Consider the following 27,214-nt stretch of genomic DNA (forward strand, 5'->3'; position numbering starts at 1 on the left):
AGTCCCCGGTTTTCCTGGAATCGTCGCGAGACTCTGGGGAGGGAATAATAACAAGACCAGCTAAAAGAATAGTCTCCATCTATGTGATAGGTGGAGTTTAATAATAGTCATGAAATGCTGGCAGTGGAGGATAATGATACTGTTGCGAATATGACCTCCATCGACACACTTTCTCTGTAATTCCGGTGCTGGAATATAGACTCGAATAGAAAGAAGAAAGATGTCAGTGTTTGTAAATAAAGTATACTGGGAAAAATAATTATACCACTGAGCTCTCTCTCTCTATCTCTCTTGCGCTGGTTTTCCTTTCTTCCATGTCTTTCTCACCCGTCAGCTCTTACTGTGTTTCAAGCTTACTCTTTCTCTTAAGTACCTCATATTACGGTCTGGACTCTTTTTGGTGTGAGAAGTATTTTTTTTTTCCATAGGCTCTTATGCTCGTCTAAGGAGTCCCTGTAGAGGCTGAAGGCGTTATTAAGGTTCTCAGACTTTCATTTATTATTATTATTTTTTTGTGTGTGAGTAGATTCACTTGTCATTCTGCTTGTCCTTCACCCTTTCTTACTCTATCCCCTTGCTTATAATTGCCCTCATATCCATCTACTTTCCCTTTTCCCTTCTCTATCCATATTCTCCTTCCTTTTCAACTTTTTTTTTTCCAGTTTCCCTGTTATCTTCCTCTTCTCCTTTATTTTGTTTCCTCCTTAACGATTTTGTCTCGTTTCACCTCCTCTTCCATATTCTTCCTCTCATTCAACGTTCTTCATTGCCCTCCTTCTCACACATTCTCCTTCCTCTAAGTTCATCGTCTTGTATTTTTCCTCTTAGTCACTTAATTCTTTCAATCTTTACCATTTTTTTCTTCAGTACATGTTTCCCTCATTTCGTCTTCATCCATGTTCCCTTCCTCATAACCATCCTAACCCACGCTCCAGACTAACCCGTTCCTCTCCCGCCACACACACTTTCTCAATTTCACCTCTCCGTGCTGGACACGTTTTAGTTCATTGTTCAGAGGTCATGACTAATGTTCATATGTCATGCCTGTCGTATCCAACTTTCCGAAGCATCTGCAGTTGTGAAGGTCTTAAGTCAGGCTTAGTTGAATCCCCCCTCCCCCATCCCCCATCATCCCCCATCTCTCTCTCTCTCTCTCTCTCTCTCTCTCTACTAGTCCAGCAGCTGTTGAGAAGTTATGAAATTGAAGTAATGCAAAGCAAAGGTATACGTTTACCAGCAAACCACATAATTTATGAACACACTGGGTCTAAGGAAGATGTTAGCAAGTAGCCTGTGGTGTTAGGAAAGTTCCTCCTTGTCTCTTCCTAACATGAGATCGTTTTCCATAACACATGTATGTTAATATTTTCAGATGTTCTGCCAACAGTCAAATTTATATAATGTCTCTGTTGTTTGACTTTTATTTTTATTTTTACAGTTAATGAACAAAGGAAAGAAAAAGAAATTAAAAATAAACTTCCATTCACCCGATTACATGTGTCCTCCATTCATTAAAAATCTGCAAAAGCTGGACTTGAACAGCCGTAGGCTGAAGTTTGGGTCGAATCATATCTTGGGAAGCGACCACAGAGGAACTGTTGGGGGAATAGAGGAATTCTGATAGGTAGAAGTTCTGCAATATGGCAGTGTAACAGCCAAGTCAAGGGAGCTACCAGATGCCCGTGCAACGCGGGGGGTTAGGCGTGGAGAAGTGGCACAGTGGATGCAACATCGTCTGAATATTTGCTATAAAAGTACAGTATCTGTAATACAATGCAAGGAAGGCAACATTCCGTCTTACTTGTAGGGGAGGTAGTTCCTTTGTAACTGATAGTCTATTATTATTTTTATAACTTGGTTCCGAATTTTACAGTGGTTTTAGTGCAACCTCTCTACATCCACTCTACAAGGGTGAGCAATATTCGAGCTGAGAGTGCACAAGACATGTAAATTATAGCTAAATCTCCTCGGTGAAGAAGCCACGAATTATGTACAATAATCCAAGTTACTTGAGGCGGTCTTAGCAAGTGATTTAACGTGAAAGATCCAACTGAGGGTATTGTTGTGAAACATCAAGAATTAAAATTCTTTTAGTGATCGGAATATTTGTTGCATTGTTAATACAGGAATCAGGCAATATCTGTCTATTGGTAAATAGGATGTATTTGATGTTCCCAGCATTAAATGAGATATTATTATTTTGTCCCCAGTGATCTTAAATAGGACAGGAGACTGCAGTACTGAGTTGGGAGTTAGAGATATCAAACTCTGTGAATGTCTGGCCATGTGGAAAAGAACTGTGAAGCGTTGTTATCTGCATTTGCATACATGGGATTAGCCTATGGATGACAGCCAAGAGATCATTAATATGAGGAACAGAGCTAAAGCCTGAGCTGATCCTTGTAGCACACCGGCAATATTTGCGTGGAACCTGGAAGATATAATTTATGTTCTCACTTTGTTCTTATCTCTGCCGGTGAGATATGAAGGAATCGGTGGAACTAAAGATGATAGGCCGTAGCAGTGGAGTTTGGCTAGCAGGGAACAGTGCCAAAATCTTTAGAAATGAAGGGTTATTGCGTGGATTTCTCCTTGTTGGTCAGTTCATTGATGGATTATAGGAGTAATGAGACTGAGTACGAGTATATCAACGGTGGATCTTTCGTGGCGAAAACCATATTATCTGTCACCAGCTAAGTTGTTGGAATCAAGATGAGTAAAATATCCTTATTGATTTCAGTCTCACATACTTTACCAAAAGAAGATGTGATAGCTATTGGTCTGGAGTCAGTGGGGTTAGAGGAACTTCCTTTCTTCGGAAATGAGTGGATAATGGCTTCTTTCCAAGAATTAGGGAATGATTTTTTTTTTTTTTTTTTTTATGTGTCCGACTCTGTGCATTGGTTACACAGCCTGTAACCAAGGCCCAGTAGTCCTCCTACATTTCATACACTTCCACATGTCACCGCTTCGGAGTTAACTCCAACCATCCATATTGAATACATGCTAGGGCTGTCTCATACAGGACTAACGTATTGGTATTTGTGGTGGTATGCTTACATGTCGATGGGTCTTCTGGTAGGTCAGTAAAGTTTTCTTTGTGAAATTCTAATCCTTTAACTGTTTCCTGCCCCAGCAAGGATTTGAACCTGGGTCCATTAGAGCTGCAGGCCACGGCTCTACCGATTCAGCTACGCCTCCCCAAGTACTTATGCATCGTCCGAGGAATTTAGCTAGAACAGGAACAAATTGTGGTGAACATTTTTTTCAAAACTATCGGAGGAATTCCATCTGGATCTGAAGCTTTGTTGGTTGGTAACTTGTCTAGGACTGAATTTACGTATCTAGTCTGTATCTTCAGTGGAACAATTTCGGGAGAGTCAAGTTCTAGTACAGGGACGTTCTGACAGACTTCCTCTAAGGTAGAACTTCTGGCAAACGTACTGGCATGAATGTTAGTTTTTCCACGTGGGTCATTTACAGTGTTTCCGCCTGAAGATTTTTGTGGAGGAATGGGTGATGACTTATTAAAGTTACTATTGAAAGAACCGAGAGTTGGCCAGAATATTACTTTATACTGTTTTTAGAATTATTTACGGTAATAGTCTGGACGCTTGGTTGTGAAGAACGATTGATTTGACTAGACTTGTTACTGCTTTTGTGTGGTCTGTAACAATTTCAAATTAAGTGAAAGGTTAGGTAGGTTGCTTTTAACATTAAGAGTTACTGTATATGCTAAAGTAATTTGGATCGTTGCTTTGGCACATTTGCCGTCGAACCATTTTGTGAGTCGGATCTTTTAGTACATTGTTGACAGGGTATGAGCAATTCCACACCAATTTGCATTAAGTCATTAATGTTAACGTTTGCCTCAGCACAGAAACTAAACATTCTGAACATAGTAACGACTCTTTCTCTCTGAACACAATTCTCTGTTTTATGTATTCCGTCATCTTTCCCGTTCACTATATTCCTGGTCAGTTAACTTTACTTCTTTCTCATAAGTTTTCCCCAACATGTTCACACATCCTTCCACTTCTTTTGGTTTCCTTCTTTCCTCACTTTCCCATCACAGTTTTCTCACATATCATCCTAATCAGCTTTCTGCTCACTTGGAAAAATCTCTTAATGAAGCATGACATAATGATCCCTGAAAGTGTCCCCTCAGTTAAATACAACAGACTGTATGATCACATCTCAATCTGTTGCTGGCAAAAATTTGAAGATCTGCATTTCTTTAGTACTATCCTCACTGCTGTCTTTTAAGCACTGATTGTTTATAAATTTACCCTTGCAGATACTGCCAAACTAGTACTGAACGAGGCATCCATGGCATAAAGCAATATAGACGGTGGATGCTAGAAACTGCGTGATGACGTACGAGTGTGTGGTGTCAGTTATCGATCCATGGATGGATTGAAGGACATCTGAACTTGGTTTCTTACTAATGTTTAACCCTGTTCTAGAGAATGCTCAAAAGGAAATGAAAAGTTACACAAGAAATAGGGAGCATTCTGGGCGTGGAACATCCGAGCTCACCAACTAGTCAAAGGACCGAATATTTGACTTTGCCATGTTGCCTAATTTTTCAACAGATTCCTCACAAAATCAGATTACTTCATTCTTGCCTAACCTTTAACATTTCCACCAACTTTGGCTCCAATGAAATAAAAAACTAAGTTCACTTTGCCCAGTTCCTCTGACATTTCCTTCTGACCTTGACCCTTGAATGATGCCCAAAATCGAATCCCTTTATCCATGTCAAAACATGAACTCTTCCATAAAGTTCAGTTCACATCGGAATGAAATGTGACCTTGATCTTAGACCTATTATTCACGAAAGGAATGGATTGGGTATTCCTCAGCTCATCCACTAACTTTGATCCTGATCAGATCAAAACTGTGTTAATTATTTATTAACACACAGTCACATGGATGTAACTTTGACATTGTTTTGTGACCTTAACCTCTGACTGAATCCCTTCGTTCTTTTCTGACCCTAAATCCTTCCTTTAAGTTTGGTTCAAGCCAGATCAAAACTCGATGTGATCTTGAGCTTTAACCAGTTGTTCCCAAAACGAAATCATTATATTCTTGCCTTGTCCTCACACTAGTCACGAAACGTCTAAATCGGACAGAACTGTTTATGTTAACATTATCCTTTGAACTAGTGTTCTCATAAACGACATATTTACTCCTTGTCTGACCCACAGCCTTTCCACCGTGTTTAGCTAAAATCAGATCAAAACTGCATTATTCTGTTAGCAGACAGTCACACGGGCCCATCTTTGACCTTGTTTTGTGACACTGACCTTTGACTGATTATTCTAAAAAAATTATTCGATTCAACCTTGCCGTACCCTAAATCCTCAACCTCTAGAATGGAAATACAATACACCAGTGTAAACCAATTTCGTTTTGTTAACGTTTGACGTTACACCTGTTGTTACAAAAAACTGTTCCTCTATTCAATGTCTATCCGTCAATCCCTCAACTGTCTGGTTGAGGTTGAATAAAAACTGTCTGAGTTATACTATTACACACATACACACACGTGTATATATATATATATATATATATATATATATATATATATATATATATGATGAAAATATGAAATGTGTGTGTGTGTGTGTGTGTGTGTGTGTGTGTTAGGAACCATGCTTTCACTCAGGCTCAAGTCTATTTGAAGGTCATTGTCTAGGAAAGAATTCCGTCTCTTTTAAGGCTGAATAAACTAGAGAGAGAGAGAGAGAGAGAGAGAGAGAGAGAGTGAGGTGCCTTTCTATTCTGTCCTCCTGTTAACTTCTGTTAACTTTATTTATGCTACCTGTCTGACATTTTCTCTTTTTCATAGCGTTTTTTTTTTTTCATTTCATTACATACTTGCATCCATCTCATTTTTCTCAGTACTCTTTTATCTTTAATCGCTTTTTATGACATCAGCGTTGTTCCTTCATTTTCCTCCTCTTCTTTTTTCTCTGTATGTTCTTCTCATTCCCCTCCTCTTTCTTTGCATTTTCTCTTTTTTTCCCCTGCTTGTGTTCTACCTCATTTTCTCCCTTGCTCGCTGAAGGAGAACCGACGTTATATTTTGAACGGTATGTGTGTGTGTGTGTGTGTGTGTGTGTGTGTGTGTGTGTGTGTGTGCCTACCTATCATTGTCTACCTCTGCGTTAAAACCAAAAAAAAAAAAAAAAAAAAATCTGACCCTTTTTAGCCATACTTGGTGGTAGGGTTAACGTCCAGGGCATGAAGAAACATACTTTTTTTTTTTTTTTCCAGAACAGTAGGTCAAATGCTAAGGCCACTGCCCTAGGCCGAACCTTGATCTGGCAAAAAGAGCCTGGAGAATTTTCATCCAGTGCAGGCCACATCTGGAGAAGGGTTGAGGGTAATATATGAATAGACTTATTTTTCAGAACACTGTCGAAGGTACAGGCCGCAATGCAAGGTCAAAATTCGACCCATTTTCTTGGCTTTATTAAACTTAGATAGGGTTGAGGGCCAGCCAAAGAATTAATCCAGTATTACCGAAAGCAACACATGCAAGTTCAAGGTCACAAGGCAAGGTCCATTTGAGAAGTTTTATCGATTTAAACCAAACTTTGTGGAAAGGATGAGGAGAGGGCAAAATTAAAGGGGGATTCGATCTTGACAATAATCACCCAAAGGCCAAGGTCACTGGTATAAGTCAAAGGCCAAGGTCACAGGGTACTGTCATCTCTATCATTTTTAATTTGATTTGAGCCAAATTTGTTGCAATTGTAAAGGGTCAGGCAAGAACGAAGGATTTAGGTTTGGAGAATAATCAGTCAAATATAAAGGTCAGAGGACACAAGAACAACATTCGACCCTGTGTTTCTGTGTTGACAAAAATTCTAGAGAAATTTTGATATTTGTTTTTACAATAACAGAACAGAGGAAGGAAAAAAAATGATTTAGATTAAACGTAGTGAATGAGTTGAGGATTATAGAAGAAGCTGACCGACCGTTTTTTTTGGAACAACAGGTCAAAGGTCAAGGCAACATGGCAAAGGTAAATTAAAACAGTTTTTATTCAGCGTAGACTAAGCCTTTTTAAAGACGTAGAGTAAAACACGGATAAGAGATTTCATTTTGAGAATATTCAGGTAAAGGTCAAGGGCAATGGTAAAGGTCAAAGATCAAGGTCTCGGGGCAAAGTGAGCTCAAACATCTTCTGGTCTGAACCAAAGTTGTTGGAAGGGAGAAGAGCTTGGCAAGAATGAAACAACTTGATTTAGAGACAAGTGTTTCGAAGGTCAAGGTCGCAGGGCAAAGTCAAATATTAGGTCCTCAGATCACTAGGTGGGGGCGAGTGCTGCTTTCTTTGAGTGCTCCTTCCTGCCTTTGTAACTTTTCTTCTTCCTCCACTTTTCTTTCTCCTACTCTTCATTTTATAATTTTTGTTCTCTGTCCGGTTCTGTTTCCTTCTCCTCCTCCCTCTTGGCGTAATCATCATCACCTTTCCACCACCACCTCCTTCTCCTGCTTTTCAGCCCTATAATGTTTCCTTTCTTACAATGCTCGTCAGCGACAGTCTAGTGGACCATTCTGTACCATCTATATCTGGAAATGCGGTATTAAACCTCAAGCGTGATGAGTTAACATTTGATAATTTCAAAGGATCTTTAAAAAAGACAAAGGATACCTTTGATAGTTGCACCCATCCCTGCAACAGAGTAAGTGAAAAGAAATATTTGTTTACGGGGAGGGTTGACCTGAGGGGTTTCACCTTTACTAAGTCCTGGTCTTGGGGAAGGTCTAGCACTGCCTAGCACTGTGCAAAGTTCTGTGCAGTATCTTGGGAAAAGTGACTTGTTTGACCAAAACCCTCATCACTTCCAAAGGTCAGGATGCAGGATGTGGCTTACCCGCTCCTATTAACAATTCATCCCTCACATTTACAGCACTCTTCTTGGGAGGCACCACTGAAATATCTCTGCTGACACCACAACCTTTGCCGTTCACTGCATTTCAGGAAGACTGGGGAGGAATATGGCAAAGGAGTGGATTCATGAGCTGACTGACTAACTGTGGAAAATCTTGTCGAATCTTCCTCTTCTGTGGCTTCTATGGATCTAGGCTACTAATACTGATGTCATTGGTAAAATTATATCCCATGCCCTTCTGTCTCCAGGCTCATTTACCTGTATTCTATTTCCTGCCGTGTCTTGTTCCTTCCAGTGTTTTTCAGTATGTCTGCTTCTTTTCCGTTCGATTCAACTTAAACTCTTGTTTTGGCGTGTTCTTTTCATTCGTCACATATTTGTGTGTGTGTTTTTTTTTCCTTTTTTTCGGGGGCCAGGGGTTCATTTGACAGTGCCCCCTTCAGTCTTTTCCGGATTCCAGTGACCTTACTTATAATGCAGTTTTGGCTCTTACTATATTTTATTTTTTCGTTAAACTGTTTCCTTAAACTGCTGCATCCTTTCCTTTTCTCTTTCCTTCGTCTGGGTCCCTTTATATTCTCCTCTGTACTGAGGTGTCACATTTCTCCTCTCTCTCTCTCTCTCTCTCTCTCTCTCTCTCTCTCTCGTCTTGTTATCTTTGTTTATCAGCACTCTAAACCAAGATCCTACATTACCTCTTAAAGCAGAGATTGTTTGCCATCACAACACACCGGCGCTTTAAGCAACACAACACAGATTTGTTATTAAACCTTCCACTAATGCAACACACAGAAAGCTCATCAAAACATACTCACACTGACCTAGCCATCTATCACTCGTCCAATTTTTCATTCCTCCTCTTTCCCTCTAAACCTCTGCCTCTTCCCATTTGCTTCTCTCTTTTTTATTCAACTCTCCCAATCCTTTTTCTTCCTATGCCATCTTCCTCTTCCTGGTCTCCCTCTTCTCTTCCGCGTTTCTCCCTCTCTCTCTCTCTCTCTCTCTCTCTTCCCGTGAAACTGGAATCCACTCGGCACTCACCCCTGGTCCTGAATTTTACTTTCTTAAAAAAGAAAAAAAGTCAGTGTTGACTTTTTGTCTTTCCAATCCAGCACATTTTTCCCGCGACAATTTTCGCTCTCATTTTTGCTACCAGTTTCTTCCTTAGCTTGAGTTTCTCTTTCAATTTTTAAAAATCTATTTCTTTCACATTCACTGTTTCCCTTGTTGGAACAGTTAATCAGTTTTACATATATTCATTGCGATGCTAACGAGGGGCCTATACGCGGTACTGAATGTGTACCCTGGTTTGAGCACGCAGCTCCGGCGTCCACGTAGGGGCCAAAACTCATATTTCCCTGCACCTCGCCGTGGGGAGAAACCTAGTTCGACCATGGAGAGATGCTGCCTATTACAAGGGGACGCCGGCTCCCTACACGGTGTAGGCTAGTTACTGTACGGTACTTGTAGGACTGCCCCACAAACGCAGCTACTAACCTGAGGCCGACTGGTGTGCTTGGTAAGACAGACCAGGGGTAGCAAAACAACCACAACACCATATGCACTGGTGTTAGATAAGGACGCCGTTACGCTCTGGCGCCCATATACCTGGGCGTCAGAGCTGCCTTGACATACAAACATCTCTCAACTCCCTCCCCCTCCTACAAAAGAAGGATGGTGCTTTGCAGTGTCAGCACAATCCTCCAATCTTGGAAACACTTCAGGTTTTCTTACCAGAGGATCGGCAGATATTCCATCCTGCCTGTCTGTTTTGTTCCTTCTAGCCGGAGACACTGGAAACAATCCTGGCCACAAACATACACATAACTAACGTGTAAAACTACATACACAAAATGGTCAGTCAAGTTCAATCGGAGCAAAGAACAATTGTACATTGTCTGTGCCAATCTAAAACACACACACACACACACACACACATTAAACCTTAAAATGAAAGTGCGGAATCAACATTAAATAAAAAAAAAAACTTCCACAGAGATGACACATACGGAAAATCTTACAAGGACCCATTATATGAATAAACACGTGGACTACAGAGCTACAAACTGTCCTCTACACGCGCAGCCTCCACAGGATAAACACAAGAGACTAAGTACATAAACAGGTCAAACACTCCACACTCCAGCAGAAAGCACAGAAGAGCACAGAAAAAGTACATAGAACCGACTGGCCTTGTCTTTATCATATACAAAAGCTCAATTAATAACACCAAACAGCAAACAGAACAACCAACTACCATGACAACACTATATAAACAACCCATACATGTGGATGTGTCCTGGAGCTCAATCAGAAACAGCTTTGTGGTACAGCAGACAAAGTTTGAGCCCTTAGCCACTTAGATAGTGGCAACAACTAAGAGAAGAGAAAGGCTGCATACCGCATATTCAGTTCAAACTGACTACATCCACCTGCGTAGGAGGATCATGTCACCTTGTAGACAGGACTAAGTGCAGTGAGGCACTCTGAATGGAAATTATGTAAGGAGAATGCCAGGTTCTTCGGCAATGTAGAAAACTGATTGGGTATAAGATTGGGCCATTCCTTGATGCATACAGTTTGCAGAACCCTGGTCATAGGAGAGCAGACATTCTTAATTCCCACTTCTCATTAGCATTCACCAGAGGCGGAAGGCGACATCCCTGAGCCAGGCATTGCCTACAGAGGGTGTGACTTTAAAGAATGTTAAGTGCACCAAAAAAGAAGTTTCCAAAAGGATAGGCAAATAAGTGCTAACAAATCCCCTGGTCCTGATGGCTTTCGTCCAAGAGTCTCGCATGAAGTGGGTTACCAAGTCGTCCCTCACCTGGCTGCCATCTTAGATACGTCGGTAGCTACTGGAGAAGCACTACTGAACCGGAAGACAGCAAATGTGATATGCATTTTCAAAAAGGGAGATCGCTATTTTACAAGAACTACCAGCCAATTTGTCATGCATCTGAGAGGTATAATTGCAGATGGGATTGTATAGACTCAAATAAATTATTGTATGGTTCACAAGAAGGCTGTAGACGGCATCATTTGTTTTAAACCAATTTGACTGAATTCTTCACTGCATACTCCCTGAATATGATCAGAGCAGGACAATTGACATTCTTTCTTTGGACTTCCAGCGTGAGCAATAACGTATCTCATCTAAGGCTGAAGACAGAAATTCGTACCTTGGGATTTCAGGCAGAACTTGCTGTATGGAGGGAAAACTGACTGACTGATCGGCACTAAAGGTACTGGACACCAGTTACAAGTGGAATACGGCAGGATTTAGTTTTAGGTCCATTATTATTTATTTATTTATTACGCCAGTAATATGGGTGTGAGCATCATCACGCAAATCGCAAAATCGGCGGACGACACAAAGCTAGGAGGCAATGCCTCTTCATTCACAAAGACAGACCTAACTATGAACTAATTTACAGTAGGGCAATAGTCTCAATGTTGGCAAATGCCGTTCAAACCTAGGCAAGTGTAAGGTGATGCACACTGGTCATGTAAATCCAAGATCCAACTACTATTTGTTCAGAGGTAAATATAGCAGCACTGACTTTAAAAAAAGGCAAAGGTGAACTAATCAGCAGTAACCAAGTTATCCAAACAGCGCACTGAATTAGAGAATAAAGCACAGAGGCTTCCAGGTTATATAAAGATGCAGTTTACGACCAGAAACAAGGAGACCATCCTCTCTCTGTACATCAATTTGATGGCTACATCTGGAATATGCAGTTTAGGCCACCGACTTTGATATCACAAGGCTTGGAAGAGCCCAGGTTTAAGCGAGAAAACTGATATCCATCAGACATACGTGATGCCATAGAAGGTTGCTAATACTGAGCCTTTTCTCGTTAGAGACTAGGCGTTTATGTGAAAGCTAATTGAGGTTTTCAAAACCACTTGTGGATTTGAAAACATTATTGTCACAGCAACAAGACATCAAATCATCGACTAGACTGAAGCGTTGCCACTGAGATACACAAGGTAATTTTTTCACATACAAGATCTGCAGTACCTGGAACCTGGTAATAGCCGAGGTAAGTGACAGTTCCTTGATAGAGCTGTTCATATCTGGGGTAGACAAAGTTTGGTAGGTCTCTCGCAGTGGTTGATATAATTTTTTCTTCTTTTCTGTAAAATTCCCTAGCCAGGTCCTTTTCCTCCTGGTTAGGTGCACTTCCTTTTCCGTGTCCGTTTTGCAGGTGCGAATGGTGGTTTGGTGAATTCCCTGAACTAGGACCAGTGGACCATATACCTGTGCAGGACAAATAAAGATCCTTGGAGAGACTGCAACATCCTCACCAGAAATGCGCTACCCTGGTGCGGGCTCGAGCTGCCGTCCTCACGGTCGTGAAGCGCGAGCACTACCACTGAGCTCTTCTGGCCAGGGGAAAGCCTTCATCTTCACAATACTTTACTATAACTTGTAAAGGAGCCATGTATATGTGACAGCTTCATTCAGAATACCTCTATGGTACGAGTCGTAAGACTTTATGATGTACTACTTGTCACTGCAACACTCTCTCTCTCTCTCTCTCTCTCTCTCTCTCTCCCCACCAACACTGTCGGTGCTATACATTCTCTTTAGTCTCTCATCCTGTGGTTCTCTTTAGTCTCTCATCCTGTGGTTCTCTTTAGTGTCTCATTCTATGCTACATGCAATGCCCCCGCCCATGTCCACATGAGCCTCGGTACCTTCATCCCAGACATTTAAACCACCACTAACCAGCTCCGGCCCGCCATTGCCCGCCGTGGTACCCTTCTGGCAAATGTAATGGCATGGCATTTAACTTTTCCTTAATTGGGTTATCGCAGCTCTTCCCTACTCTGCTGATTACTTCCTCTGATTTACTTGTGTGTGTGTGTGTGTGTGTGTGTTCCCCTTTGTCTTTTAATATGCATTTTTTCTTGCTTTGATGTAAGTTTTTGTTCATTTATGCGCTGTCTTAACGTTTATGTTCATTATATCACTTAAAAATTTCTGGCTTATGCTTAATCTCTTAATCACTGAATATTTATTTCGTCTCTGTCTCGCCTTCTTTGCCTTTTCTTTATCTTAGGCCTTCTTCTTCACCACTAGCTACTCTTTTTTTTTTTTTTTCTGACTTATGGTTTGTTTCTCCCGGTTTGTTATTTAATTTTGTGCAACCTTCAAGTTTTTTTTACATGCTAATTTTGATCCTTCCGCCACCTTTAATTATTCTCTGTTTCGTTCTTATTAAGTTCTCAGAATTTTGGCCGGAAACAGTCATCAATCAAGATCAAGGAATGAAAAAATGATGACTTGTTGGAGTAAGGTGCGCCAAATGTACTGTAATGATTTAGATTAACAGGGGAACATTTTATTAAATTTGGGTGAAGAAAATCAAAGGTCAAGGTCAATATAATGATACTCCAAAAAATCACTACAATAACTATTCATCACAAACGGATAAAGAAACGGACATGGGACCAAGACCGTAATGTTTCCGTATAGAAAGCACTATCATTTCTTAATACAACATTCGCGTTTAGTCTTGAACTTTGTCAAAAGATGAAGGTAAAAACTCACCCAATGTAACAGTAAACTTTGAAACGTTAGGGAAGGTATGTGTGCGATGTGTCAAGGAGAACATGGGAGACTGTCAGGAGTGAAAGGACTGAGCTTGCTGGTGAGTCTCTCGAGAGCGTGGAAGGGTTTTGGTACTTGGGAGACCTGTTACGTGCTGGAGGTGCGGCTGGAGCTAGCTCTGTGGCTAGAGTGAGGAGTGGTTGCAAGAAGTTCAGGGAACTGTTACCTCTCCGACACTGAAGGAGCTCTCCCTCCATACTAAGGGATCTTTGTATGTGGCACGTTAGGAGCGTAATGTTGTATGGTAGTGAGACCTGGGCAGTAATGGAAGAGGATATTCGCAAGTCGAACATACAGGAAGGACATTGATTAGATGCATGTGCTGTGCATCCTTGTACGCCTAGGGGGCTGGGTTTGCAATGGAAGAGTTGAGAGGAAGGATTGGAGCGGATTGTATAGGCGTTTTGATGACGAGAGGTAGATTAAGATGGTTTGGGCATGTGTAGAGGATGGAGTATAACAACTGGGTGCAGAAAGTGATAAGTGTTAATGCTGGGGGCAGGGCTGCGAGAGGAAGACAGAAAACAACTGGAACGAGGTCATAGAGTGTGACCTCTGGGATAAGGGACTGAACAGGGAGGCTGCCAGAAACTGAGCAGCATGGAGAGCTGCCATTAACTGACCAAGGCAGACGCATGTAATCATTTTGATGCATTTATAAACGAAGCGAACTAAACGAAATACCATGTACAACAAAGAAAAACTTTCCTTCCCCACTCCTCTACCCACCACGGAACAACAAGGGGTGATCATATACCAGAGATAACCAGTGCTGGGAACACTCCTAATAAAAAGTAGCGGCGCTCCCATTCCCGTTACTAGCTTGAAAAAGTAGTGGCGTTACTGGTATCGCTTTAATACGAAATGTAGCGGCGCTCCCGCTCCCGCTACTTCGGATAAGAAAAAGGTACACAAAGGAAAGGTTAACAAAAATCTGTGATATACCAATACACTAGATACTGTTTTGATAATATTACTCAGTCTGAATGGTTATGCTGTGTACCAGTAATGTCAGTATATACTTATACTGAAAAAAAAAAAAAAACATTATACACATGTCGGTGTCACTTTAATGAAGCTTAGAGCCGAAGGTACAGGAAAAAGCTATTTACTGTATAATGTAACAAATGTTCTTTTACATTGTTACCTAGTATGCCTATTGAAAGTAACATATGTAAATAAAAGGCAAAAAAAGGTGGCCAAACATTGATACATATTATATAGATTTATTATATTTTCAATTATACGTATTTAAGATGTGTACGAAAACGAAAGTAATAATGAACTGGGGCTTTCTTTTAAAGGCAAATTATGCAATAGTAATGTTTTTTTCCTTTACTTTAAACTGAAAGTAACATACTGTTACGAAATAATTAGTAAGAATTAGTCTGAAAGTGAGAGTGAGGGAGACAGCAGGAGTTAGAGACGGGGATAGTTAGAGGTGTGTGTGTGTGTGTGTGTGTGGAGCACCTTTGCGAAGCAAAGGCGCAAGTTGCAAGTTCAATATTCTGGTCAGTACAGGGATCAGGTTCCATAATAGGAATTGAAGTGCAACGAAATTTCAATAAATCACAGTCTGCTGACCACGGCAGAATAAACTGAGACTGGCTAGTCAGGCTCGCACTCCGTCCCTGTGCTGCTTGCCAAGCTGCCAGTTACTTATTTTAAATGATCGATAATTAACTAGCAAATTCCTGTCTAATTATTGCACATCACTAATTAATAAATTACTGATGTAATGTAGAACAAACATCATTATTTGACAGAATTGACGAAAGTATTATTTTTCGTCATTAATAAATACAACCAAACCGTCGGCATATCTGTATGTACTCACCGACTCCAGACCTGTATTCGTCGCGTGAGTAGCGAGGAGCGCGGTAACGAGTGAGTACAGCCAAAAAGTAGCAGCGCTCTCAGTTCCGCTACTGGCTAAAAAAAAGCAATGGAGTTACTACCATCGCTATTAAAATAGAGGCGCTATGTAGCTACTAATAGAGGCTCTATTCCCAGCTTTGGAGATAACACCACTGGCAACCCCAGAGTTAGTGAGGGAGTATACGCAGGTTACCACCGAAGGAACCAGACAAGGCTGACAGTATGACCACCAGGACCCCCAGTGCCCACTTAACCCTAGCCAACAAGTGACCAGCTGATTGACCAGGCCAGGACCAACCAGGCCGCCCACCTAGCTAGAATAGGGGACCAAAGAGGTGTGTTGCTAGTTGCTGGGGGCATAGTGCGCATAGCTCAACCCCCAGGACTCCCGTTTCCGAGCACTGCGGGACGCCACTACGGCAAACACTTGGCGAGGCAAAAGCCCTGCCAAGATGGGGGATGGGCAGGGATGAGCCACTTACCCAGCAAGTCCCTCTACCAATGATGCAGGTGGGATGCTTGGTCAACGAGTCTGACAAATGCCGAAGCCCACAACGGTAGGAAGGCTTCCAGGGTAGGTGGCACGGCCAGCCACACTTCAAGCCCAGACACCACGTCAAGGTGACCCTCAACCCCCCCGCGGGGTAGGAAGAGAGAGAGAGAGAGCGAGAGAGAGAGAGAGAGAGAGAGAGCAACTACTCCTATTGTTAAGGACAGAATTCGAGAACGGGCAACAAGTCACGATAGGTCTGTTAAGTTCCCCACCAACTCTCTCTCTCTCTCTCTCTCTCTCTCTCTCTCATACACACAAAGCTCTGCTTCACGGAACTTCCTTCCAGGATTTCGTCCAATTTCCACGCTGCTAGATTCTTGCTTTGTCTTCCACACGCAAGGTACCTTTATCCTGTTAATTTAAATATTTCTTTGCCCTCCCTTCGTGAGGATCCTGAATTTCACTCTTTTTCCATTTGCCTTAATTTACATTTCCTCTGTTGCCAGTCCAACATAATTTTTTACCAGTTCTTTTGCTGGTTTGCTGTGATCTTCAGCTTGCAATGATGAAGCCATCTCGGTAAGCTACACCATTTTCCATCAAAACAGCGGATTCAGCTTCCAGTCTCATCAGGATTTCTTGGTACCATTCACTAACTCTTCTCTCATTTTTCCAGTTTTAGCATTTCTTCTGTGTAATCCTCCCAACCCAAGGAAGCAAGACGGCCCAACTCGGTGCCTGGCATCCGACCTTAAACCGGTCCAAACCTCGGAGGCGCAGGACCAAGCTGTATGGCGAAGATGGTCAAACACATCGACCCCATATAGAAGTGGGAAAAGATGGAAGACAAAAGAAGAGACAGTACTTTTTCTTGGCATCAGTAAAATCCTCTTTCACTTCGTTGTAATGTTGGCAGGGTTCACCAACTAATATTACTTCCACATTACCTCCACCTGTCTGTATGTTTTCTTAGCACGATTCCATTTTTTTCTTCTCTTTTAGACTTGTTCAGTTTCTCACCGTTTGGTCCCTCCAGTACCGTTACCAAACTTCCCTTTTCGTGCTGTTGCATGTCCTGTCAACTCTTCCATCCTCGTCAGTTTCGTTTTATCTCTCAACTGCTCCTCTTCCTCCTCCTCCATTTTCATCATTGCCAAGTATTTTATTGTTCGATAATTTTCTTATATCATGCTTTCCTTAACCTTCACCTTTAACTACTAACCATGTGAATTTCTTACTGTGATTTTATTTACAGGTTGGGAAGAATAAATTACTTAAATCAGAACTGGAAATATATAGTAACGATGTAGTTTTTATGGCTTATATCTTGCTGTGGGAGACAAGAAACTTGTGGGGGGAAGGAAAGTGGTGTGGGGAGATTAGAGTGGTGTGTGAGAGGGGAAAGAGGTGTTGGGAAAAGAGAGTGGTTCAGGGGAAAGGAGAGTGGTGTGGGGAGAGGAGTGGTGTGGTGAGAAGGGAGTGGTGTGGGAGAGAGGAGAGTGGTGTAGGGGAAATGAGAGTGGTGTGGGGGAGAGGAGAGTGGTGTGGGAGAGAGAAGAGTGGTGTGGAGGAGAAGAGATGTGTGAGGCATATGATGATGGAGTAGGCTGCGGCGGGAATTTAGTGAGGTGATGGCTATTAGCGGTGACTTAGGAAAGGGAAGTTGTGCTGGTGTGTAACGAGGGGATGTTGACCTTGGAGTGATGTGCCCTCACTCCAACCTCCAACTCCCATTCTACTTTTTTTTTTTTTCCTTCAGGCAAATCCCACGCCTCAGGAGGAAAGGGAACGACCATGCTAATTACACAGGGATAAGGCAAATTCTACTTAAGTGCCTGAGGACGTAATATGGCGAAAAAAGAAAGGCAATAAGTGAGACTCATAGCCCTGGATTATCACTTAGACTCATCTTGCAGCTTCCCCACCACTTTTCAGTCTCTGTCTCTAAATTCTCGTGTGTAAATTCAAACTGAAATATTGTTTATTACACACACATACACACACATAGATAGATAGATAGATATAGATAGAAAGAAATATAGATAGATAGGTGTGTGTGTGTGGGGGGGGGGGTCGTGAATGTGTGTGCTCTATATTGTGAATGTAGAAATATGAATGAACACAGAACAATTAGCATGAAGCACAGAGACAGAGAGAGAACAGGCAATTACTTAGGTGTGTTGCACATGAGGAACGTGGGCTATGGTGAAAGAAAGAGATTTGCAGGCCATGGAATACTTCTTGAGGATTGAAGAACTTCTGCAGGATAAAAAGATTCCAAGCTGCAAGTAGAACGCTTACCGAGGTGGGTGAACATTTTTTTTTTTTTTTTATGCGAGGAAGAAGGAACCAAAGGCCATGAGCCCGCAGTAACAGTTCCCTCCAAGAGAAAAACAAAATACAATAGAGAGCCAAAATCAAGATCCGATCATTTTGAGATGCCTGGACACACTGCGTTTGAAAGACTGGAGATCATAGGCAGCAGGAAATACAGACAGAGGGAGACAGTTCCAGAGCTGACCTGTTGCATAAATGAAAGAATGGGAGTAACGGTTAACTCTTGCATTAGAGAGTTGGACAGAAAAGGGATGAGAGTTTGCTGCCAGACGGGTGCTACGCGCCCGTCGTAGAGGTGGAGGAATGCACGCAGACAGTTCAGAGGAGCAGTGACCATTAAAGTAGCGATAGAAAAGAGATAAAGATGCAACAGTGCGGCGAAGAGACAGAGGTTGAAGGGAGTCAGTAAGAGGAGGAGAGTTAATGAGACGAAAAGCCTTTGACTCCACCCTATTGAGAAGAGCTGTATGTGGGGAGCCTCCCCACACATGAGAGTTGTACTCCACATAGGGGCGGATAAAACCCCTGTATAGAGTCAACAATTGTGCAGGGGTAAAGAAAGAGCGGAGTCGGCTTAGCACACCCAATCTCTTGGAAGCAGATTTTACAAGAAATGTAATATGATCTTTCCAAGATAAGTCCTGAGTAAATGAAACCCCAAGCATGTTCAAGGATGATGCAGGATTAAGCTGAATATTATTAAACATTAGTGGGTATACCTGTGGAAGATTTTGTCGGGTTGATAGGTGTAAGAACTGAGTCTTAGATGCATTAAAGACGACCTTATTATTTTTACCCCAGTCAGAGATACGAGCCAAGTCAGACATTAGGTGTGCCATAGCCTCATCCCTTGTTTGTTGAAGTAACTGTTGAGATGGGCGTTGCGGGAGCCGAATGGAAAGGTGAAGGGTGGAGTAATCAGCGTATGAGTGGATAGGGTTAGATGTACAGCTTAGAAGGTCATTGATGAATAAAAGGAAGAGAGTTGGTGATAGGACAGAGCCCTGAGGAACACCACTGTTGATAGATCTAGGAGAAGAACGATGGCCATCTACAACAGCGGCTATAGAACGACCAGAAAGGAAGCTAGCGATGAAGGCACAGATAGAAGGATAGAAACCGTAGGAGGGCAGTTTGGAAATTAAAGATTTATGCCAGACTCGATCGAAAGCCTTTGAGATGTCAAGTGCAATGGCAAAGCTTTCGCCAAAGTCCCGAAAGGAGGATGACCGGGAGTCTGAAAGGTAGGTGAGAAGATCGCCAGTGGAGCGTCCCTGATGGAACCCATACTGACGATCGGAAAGAAGGTTGTGATAGGAAAGATGCCTTAAAAATTTTCTATTAAGAACTGACTCGAAAACTTTTGAAATACAGGACGTTAAAGCAATTGGACGATAGTTGGAGGGTTGGGAATGGTCACCCTTCTTTGGGACTGGCTGAATGAGAGCAAACTTCCAGCAAGAAGGAAAGGTACAAGTTGACAGACAAAGGCGAAAGAGTTTGCCTAGGCAGGGTGTAAGCACAGAAGCACAGTTCTTGAGAACAACAGGAGGGACCCCATCAGGCCCATATGCCTTGTTAGTACTGAGGCCAGAGATGGCAGAAAAAACATCCAATGAAGAAAATTTTAATGTCAGCCATGAGGAAGTCAGAGGGGGGAAATGATGGAGGAACAGCACCAGAATCGTCTAAGGTGAAGATTACAGGAGGCAAACACGAATGACACAAAAGAGAGCGGCCAAAAAGAAAATGAGAAAAGCCAGTAGTGACATACTAAAAAGATGCAGGACAATATATTATGACGGAACAGTGTAAGAATGAAAGGAGGGAATAAAGGTGCCGACAGGACTGTTAGGAGAGCCAGGGAATGGGTCGGGAGCACTACCAAGAGAGAGAGAGAGAGAGAGAGAGAGAGCGAGAAAGACTCTTCATTTCTGCTTTACTAACGACAGGATTCGAAAATGTGCAACGTCTCTCTCTCTCTCTCTCTCTCTCTCTCTCTCTCTCATTTCACAAAGCTCTTTTTTTTTTTTTTTCTATGAGACTCCCTTCTAAAACTTCATCCTTTCTCGTAGCTGGACTCACGTTTTTCTCCTCATGTAAACTGCCTTCTTCCCTGTACTTTACGTCTCCATTTTCTTTTATTCTGAAGGCTCTTGAGTTCTCAGTTTTTTTCCATATAGCTTTAGTTTGTATCCATCACTTCTTCAAAATATGCTATGCAGCTTAACCAGACTTCCTTCACATGTCACTTTATTTCATTGAGATCTTTTTAGATTACAGAGATTATGCTATCTCGGTAAGTTGCATCCTTATCCATAAAAGAATTCAGGTCCCTTTGTCATCAGGATTTCGTCTCGCCACCACAAACCTCGATCTGCTTCCATTTTTTTTTTTTTTTTTTCTTGGTAATACAGACTTATCATCTCTTTCACTTCTCCTTCAGCCCCTAGGCTGCGGTGGCCTTAAACATCTATGTCCATGGTGCGGGAAAACCGATTAAAATAAAGGAAATCGTGTTTTCATCATGTGCTTTGACCTACTTACACCTAACCAAACATGATGACATTTTAGTCAAAGTTTACACTCCACACTGACGATTCGCGACCCACTCTTCAGGCATAAGCATGTGGGCTAGTAGGCGTGAAAAATGACCAAGAAGTTCATAATATTTCACGCAGCTCTTCCAAAATGTGCGACGCAGTCTACATACGCAGCCGAGGGGTCAAAGCACAGTCCACCGACCATTTTTTTTTTTTTCTTCCGGCTCTCTGTATGTCTCCTAATTGAGTTAGTTACCTCACTCCCTGCCTCTTTCTATCTCCATAACAAAAAAATACATATTTCTCTCCAGCACATTTCCTGTCAACTCTTAGATCCTCATCATCCTCTAGTTTCATCTTATCACTTGCTCCTAATGATCTTTCTCTCCTTCTTCTTTTTTTTCTTGATATATATCAAATACCTTTATTTTAATTGATAATCCTCTTCTAAGAGTTTCTTATCAGTTTTGACACTTCTTTGTTTTTCACTCACACCAAGCTGCCAAATGGATGTTTCCTTTAAGAAGTCTATTTACGGGTAGGGAAGTAGAGCCTATGCAAACATATCAATACTGGGAATATAGTAATGAGATGGATAGTTTATACAAACATAATATCAATGTTAGGAGTATAATAAAGCTGCAATATTTATGATGTACTCGTAAATGCTGCTAGAGGAAGAGACGAGACTTGCGAGGGAAGAACAGACCCTAAAGAAATAGAGACTGGAGAGCTGCCATGTTGGTGCAGTGAATTTGCTGTGATCCACTTAGGTTCGTATAAAGATCAGTGATCTCTACTACATAACACCAGGTACCTTAACTATTAACAAGATTTTACGGTGCGTTATTAACATCCTTTATTCTATGCTTGCACAGGTGATGCTTTCTTAATACATAGAGCTGTATGAATATGATATTTTTCTCTATGCTTCAGCTAGGCAATTTCTAGACATACAAAGATCAGTAACGAGTTTCCCGACTACGCTAGATAGATTAACACCGGCAGTGTTAACTTTTTTTGTCCGCGGTTTTTATGACTGACAGAGTTCTGGTTCAGTTTAAAAGACTGATCTTGATACCCATAACTGTGGTTGTGTGGTTCCCATTGGCATTCTGTCTTGGCTCACTTCCCGATGTGCATCAGAAGAGAATTGTTGTTCCTTTAAATATACACTACATAAAAATGAACAATAATTTGGAAAACATGCAAGTTCTGTGACATTATACCATATTCTAATTACCTCACATTGCATTACTAAAGTACTGCATTGCTTATTTCAACAAAACATTGTTACACACACACACACACACACACACACACACACACACAAAATAACATTCACTAAGGTTTATGAAACGCTGTATGTTAAGTATATCAGCCGTGACAAAACCTAAATAATAATAATATGCATTTTATAAAATGTTTTAACCTGCAGTATCACAGGACAAATGGTAAACATATAAAATTGTATCTATATGAAATATTTGATTCAGTTTATATTATGATGGGACAAAAAGTAGATGCTGGATGGACGGATGGACATAACAACTTCCACAACAGATATATATATATATATATATATATATATATATATATATATATATATATATATATTGTTACCGAACAGAGAGAGATAATGAACACTTCAAATGAGAATACTAAAATCACTACTGTCCCGCAAAGTTCCAGGTTCAAAACAAAAGACTTAGGTAAAATTACAAGTTAAAGTTCAATGCTCAAACTAACAACTAAACATTCAGGACTCATAAGAATAATGTAATGGCAAAACAGGTTACATATATGGTTAACTGCAATAGCCTCTATTAACACGAAATTAGCAAGAGCAAATTTATCTAAGTCAGCCCTGATAAAATGAGAAAACCGGATAATGCTCAGTTAAAGCAAGATATAACATTATTACAGATACAAATTATTACTAATACTGGCTGACGGCATGGAACCAATATAAATCATAAAAACTTTACCAGGCTTACAAATTAACACCTTAGTCTATACACTACAAGAAAAAATGGTAATAACACTTATACTCAAATTCTACAGCAGCTAGATGGCTGGAGACTTCCTGAGCACTCACAAAAATAATAATATACTGTACAGGGGAGGACAGAGATGTGAACAGAATGAGTAGATCTAAGTGGCAACTAAAGCAGAGACTGAGCTCATTATATAGGGGGCCGGCAAAGCTTGATTCAACTTGTAAGAAGGACGCACAAATGAAGGCATAGAGGACGAAGAGTTGACAATCCTGCTCTGAACAACAGAAAGAACGACTTACTCTACTATAAGGGGGAGAAGGGGGGAGTGAGGTAGAACACACAAGCCTGGTCACTATGGAAGCCACGTGGCGAATTGTGAACAAACATGCAGCATACTGTACATTAAGATCATACAAAGGATGATGCAATTATGAACAAAACTGTATCATAAGTTAGAATTATACAAGGGATGATGAAATCATAGGCTATGTAACACCTCCCCACAAAGAAAAAGAAATTTACAAAGGAAATTTCTTATTACTCTAAAACAATCTATCTAAAGTCTAGATAAGCAATCTACAATAACATTTTCTTTCCCCTTGACATGTTGTATGTCTAATGAATACTCCTGAAGAAGTAGACTCCATCTTGTCAATCTCTGATTTTTATCTTTAAACTTACTAAGGAATTTCAGTGGGTTGTGATCAGTATAAATGACTATGGGGTCAAAACCAGAACACAAATAAACTGAAAAATGCTGTAAACCCAAAATCAAGGCCAAAAGCTCTTTCTCAATAGCTGAGTAGTTCTTTTGAGGTGGAGTGAACTTTTTACTGTAGTAAGATACAGGGTGTTCAGTACCCTGATCATCCTCTTGCAGCAAAACAGCCCCAGCTCCTGTATCACTTGCGTCAACAGCCATCTTAAAAGGCTTAGCAAAATTTGGAGTAGTGAGCACTGGCTGACTTAATAGGATAGCTTTAAGTTTACTGAAAGAGGATTCACAGTTATCGGTCCAGACAATTTTAACTCCATTTTTCAGTAGGTCTGTAAGTGGTGATACAAGAATTGAAAAGTTAAGAACAAATCACCTGTAATAACTCTTTACGTTTCTGCCCGGAATCGTGCTAAGTCTGTTCTTCGCTCTGCTAAAAACAATTTCATCCGAACTAAATGCTCTCAACTCTCCAACTCGAATTCTTCCCGCTCCTTCTGGCACCTTGCCAAAAACCTTTCTAACAACTTTACCTCATCATCCTTCCCTCCTCTTCTCTACTCTGATGGTTCTGTAGCTATTTTTTCTACTGATAAAGCAGATCTCTTCGCACAGACTTTCTCCTCCAATTCCACCTTAGACGATTCCAGTGCTCTTCCTCCATCACTTCCCCCCTCTGACTTCCTCATGGCTGACATTAAAATTTCTTCAGCTGATGTATTTTCCGCCATCACTGGCCTCAGTATTAACAAGGTATATGGGCCTGATGGGATCTCTCCTGTTGTTCTCAAGAACTGTGCTTCTGTGCTTACACCCTGCCTAGGCAAACTCTTTCGCCTTTGTCTGTCAACTTGTACCTTTCCTTCTTGCTGGAAGTTTGCTCTCATTCAGCCAGTCCTCAAGAAGGGTGACCATTCCCAACCCTCCAACTATCGTCCAATTGCTTTAACGTCCTGTATTTCAAAAGATTTCGAGTCAATTCTCAATAGAAACATTTTAAGGCATCTTTCCTATCACAACCTCCTTTCTGATCGTCAGTACGAGTTCCGTCAGGGACGCTCCACTGCCGATCTTCTCACCTACCTTTCAGATTCCTGGTCATCCTCCTTTCGGGACTTTGGCGAAAGCTTTGCCATTGCACTTGACATCTCAAAGGCTTTCGATCGAGTCTGGCATAAATCTTTAATTTCCAAACTGCCCTCCTACGGTTTCTATCCTTCTATCTGTGCCTTCATCGCTAGCTTCCTTTCTGGTCGTTCTATAGCCCCTGTTGTAGACGGCCATCATTCTTCTCCTAGATCTATCAACAGTGGTGTTCCTCAGGGCTCTGTCCTATCACCAACTCTTTTCCTTTTATTCATCAATGATCTAAGTTATACATCTAACCCTATCCACTCATACACTGATGACTCCACCCTTCACCTTTCCATTCGGTTCCCACAACGCCCATCTCAACAGTTACTTCAACAAACAAGGGATGAGGCTATGGCACACCTAATGTCTGACTTGGCTGGTATCTCTGACTGGGGTAAAAATAATATGGTTGTGTTTAATGCATCTAAGACTCAGTTCTTACACCTATCAACCCGACAAAATCTTCCACAGGTATACCCACTAATGTTTAATAATATTCAGCTTAGTCCTGCATCATCCTTGAACATGCTTGGGGTTTCATTTACTCGGGACTTATCTTGGAAAGATCATATTACATCTCTTGTAAAATCTGCTTCCAAGAGATTGGGTGTGCTAATCCGACTCCGTTCTTTCTTTACCCCTGCACAATTGTTGACTCTATACAGGGGTTTTATCCGCCCCTGTGTGGAGTACAACTCTCATGTGTGGGGAGGCTCCCCACATACAGCTCTTCTCAATAGGGTTGAGTCAAAGGCTTTTCATCTCATTAACTCTCCTCTTACTGACTCCCTTCAACCTCTGTCTCTTCGCCACACTGTTGCATCTTTATCTCTTTTCTATCACTACTTTAATGGTCACTGCTCCTCTGAACTGTCTGCTTGCACTCCTCCACCTCTTCGACGGGCACGTAGCACCCGTCTGGCAGCAAACTCTCATCCCTTTTCTGTCCAACTCTCTAATACAAGAGTTAACCATTACTCCCAGTCTTTCATTTATGCAACAGGTCAACTCTGGAACTGTCTCCCTCTGTCTGTATTTCCTGCTGCCTATGATCTCCAGTCTTTCAAACGCAGTGTGTCCAGGCATCTCGAAATGAATGGATCTTGAATTTGGCTCACTATTGTATTTTGTTTTTCTCTTGGAGGGAACTGTTACTACGGGCTCATGGCCTTTGGTTCCTTCTTCTTTGCATAAAAAAACAAAAACAAAAATCTTTGTAGCTCTTTCCTACTTTTAGGTCTGGGAAGATCACTTATAACCTGAACCTTAGCTCCTGGTGGTGCAACATGTCCATCACCAATTATATACTTACCCAAGGTACTGAACTTTAGCTTGACCAAACTCACACTTTGATAAATTAGCTACAAGATTAGCCGAACCAAACGCTCAAGAAATTTACTGACATGGCATAGGTGATCTTTCCAGTTGTCACTGAAGATTAATACATCATCAATATAAACAACACACCCTGCCAAACCCTCTGTTACAACATTCATGAGCTTCTGAAAAGTGGCTGGTGCATTCTTCATACCATATGGCATTACAGAACATGCAAAAGTCTTTCCTAGTGGTACAAAACATGAGATCTCCCTAGCACGTTCAGTCATAGGTACTTGCCAGTATCCATTGAACAAATCAAACTTACTTGTGTACCTAGCCTTTCCGATCTTGTCTATGCAATCTTCCATGCGAGGGAGAGAGTAAGTGTCTGTTTTGGTTATCTGATTAACACGTCTGTAGTCGATGCAAAGCCACTGTGACCCACCTGGCTAAGGGACTAGAGTGACAGGAGAACTCCACTCGCTCTGACAGGGCTCAATCATCCTGTGGTCCAACAGGTAGCCAAGCTCCTTCTGGATGAGAGGAACTTTCACTGGGTTCACACGGTAAGGAGGCAGTTTAATTGGCTTTGTGTCTCCAACATCGACATCATGCATCAACACAGCGGTTCTTCCTGGAGTGTCACGGACCACTTGCGGGTACTCCTGCATTAGTGCCGAAAATCCTGCCTTTCCTCGGGAGCTAGATGAGAAAGCTTAGTCTGGAGATCATTCATGATATCAGGATTCTTCCCCAAACTATCACTCAGGCTCATACTGCATGGGAGAGCAGACTCAGGTGGAACAGCTACAGTGCAGACTGGGTTATTTTCGTCCTGCCTGTGATATAACTTTAGCATGTTGATGTGACAAAGTTGCTTGTTCTTTCTACGATCTGGTGTGGCGATGACATAGTTGACATCACTGAGTTTCTTCTCCACGAAATAAGGACCACTAAACTTGGCTTGAAGAGGTTGCCCATGCACTGGTAGCAGAATCAAAACCTGATCTCCTGGTTGAAAGTGGCGTAACCTGGACTTCTTATCATACCAAGTCTTCATCTTCTCCTGAGCAGCTCCTAAATTCTCTCTCGCCAGCTGTAAAGCAGTGGACAGCCGTTCTTTGAACTTCATCACATACTCCAGCAGGTTGACGTCATCTTCCTCCGACAGCCAGCATTCCTTGAGTTGCTTAAGGGGTCCTCTTACTTCATGGCCAAACAGTAGTTCAAAGGGTGAGAAGCCCAGTGATTCATTTGGAGA

The sequence above is a fragment of the Coenobita brevimanus genome, chromosome 6, assembly GCF_032717465.1.
Source record: "Coenobita brevimanus isolate Jiangsu-jjx chromosome 6, ASM3271746v2, whole genome shotgun sequence".
Classification (NCBI taxonomy): domain Eukaryota; kingdom Metazoa; phylum Arthropoda; class Malacostraca; order Decapoda; family Coenobitidae; genus Coenobita; species Coenobita brevimanus.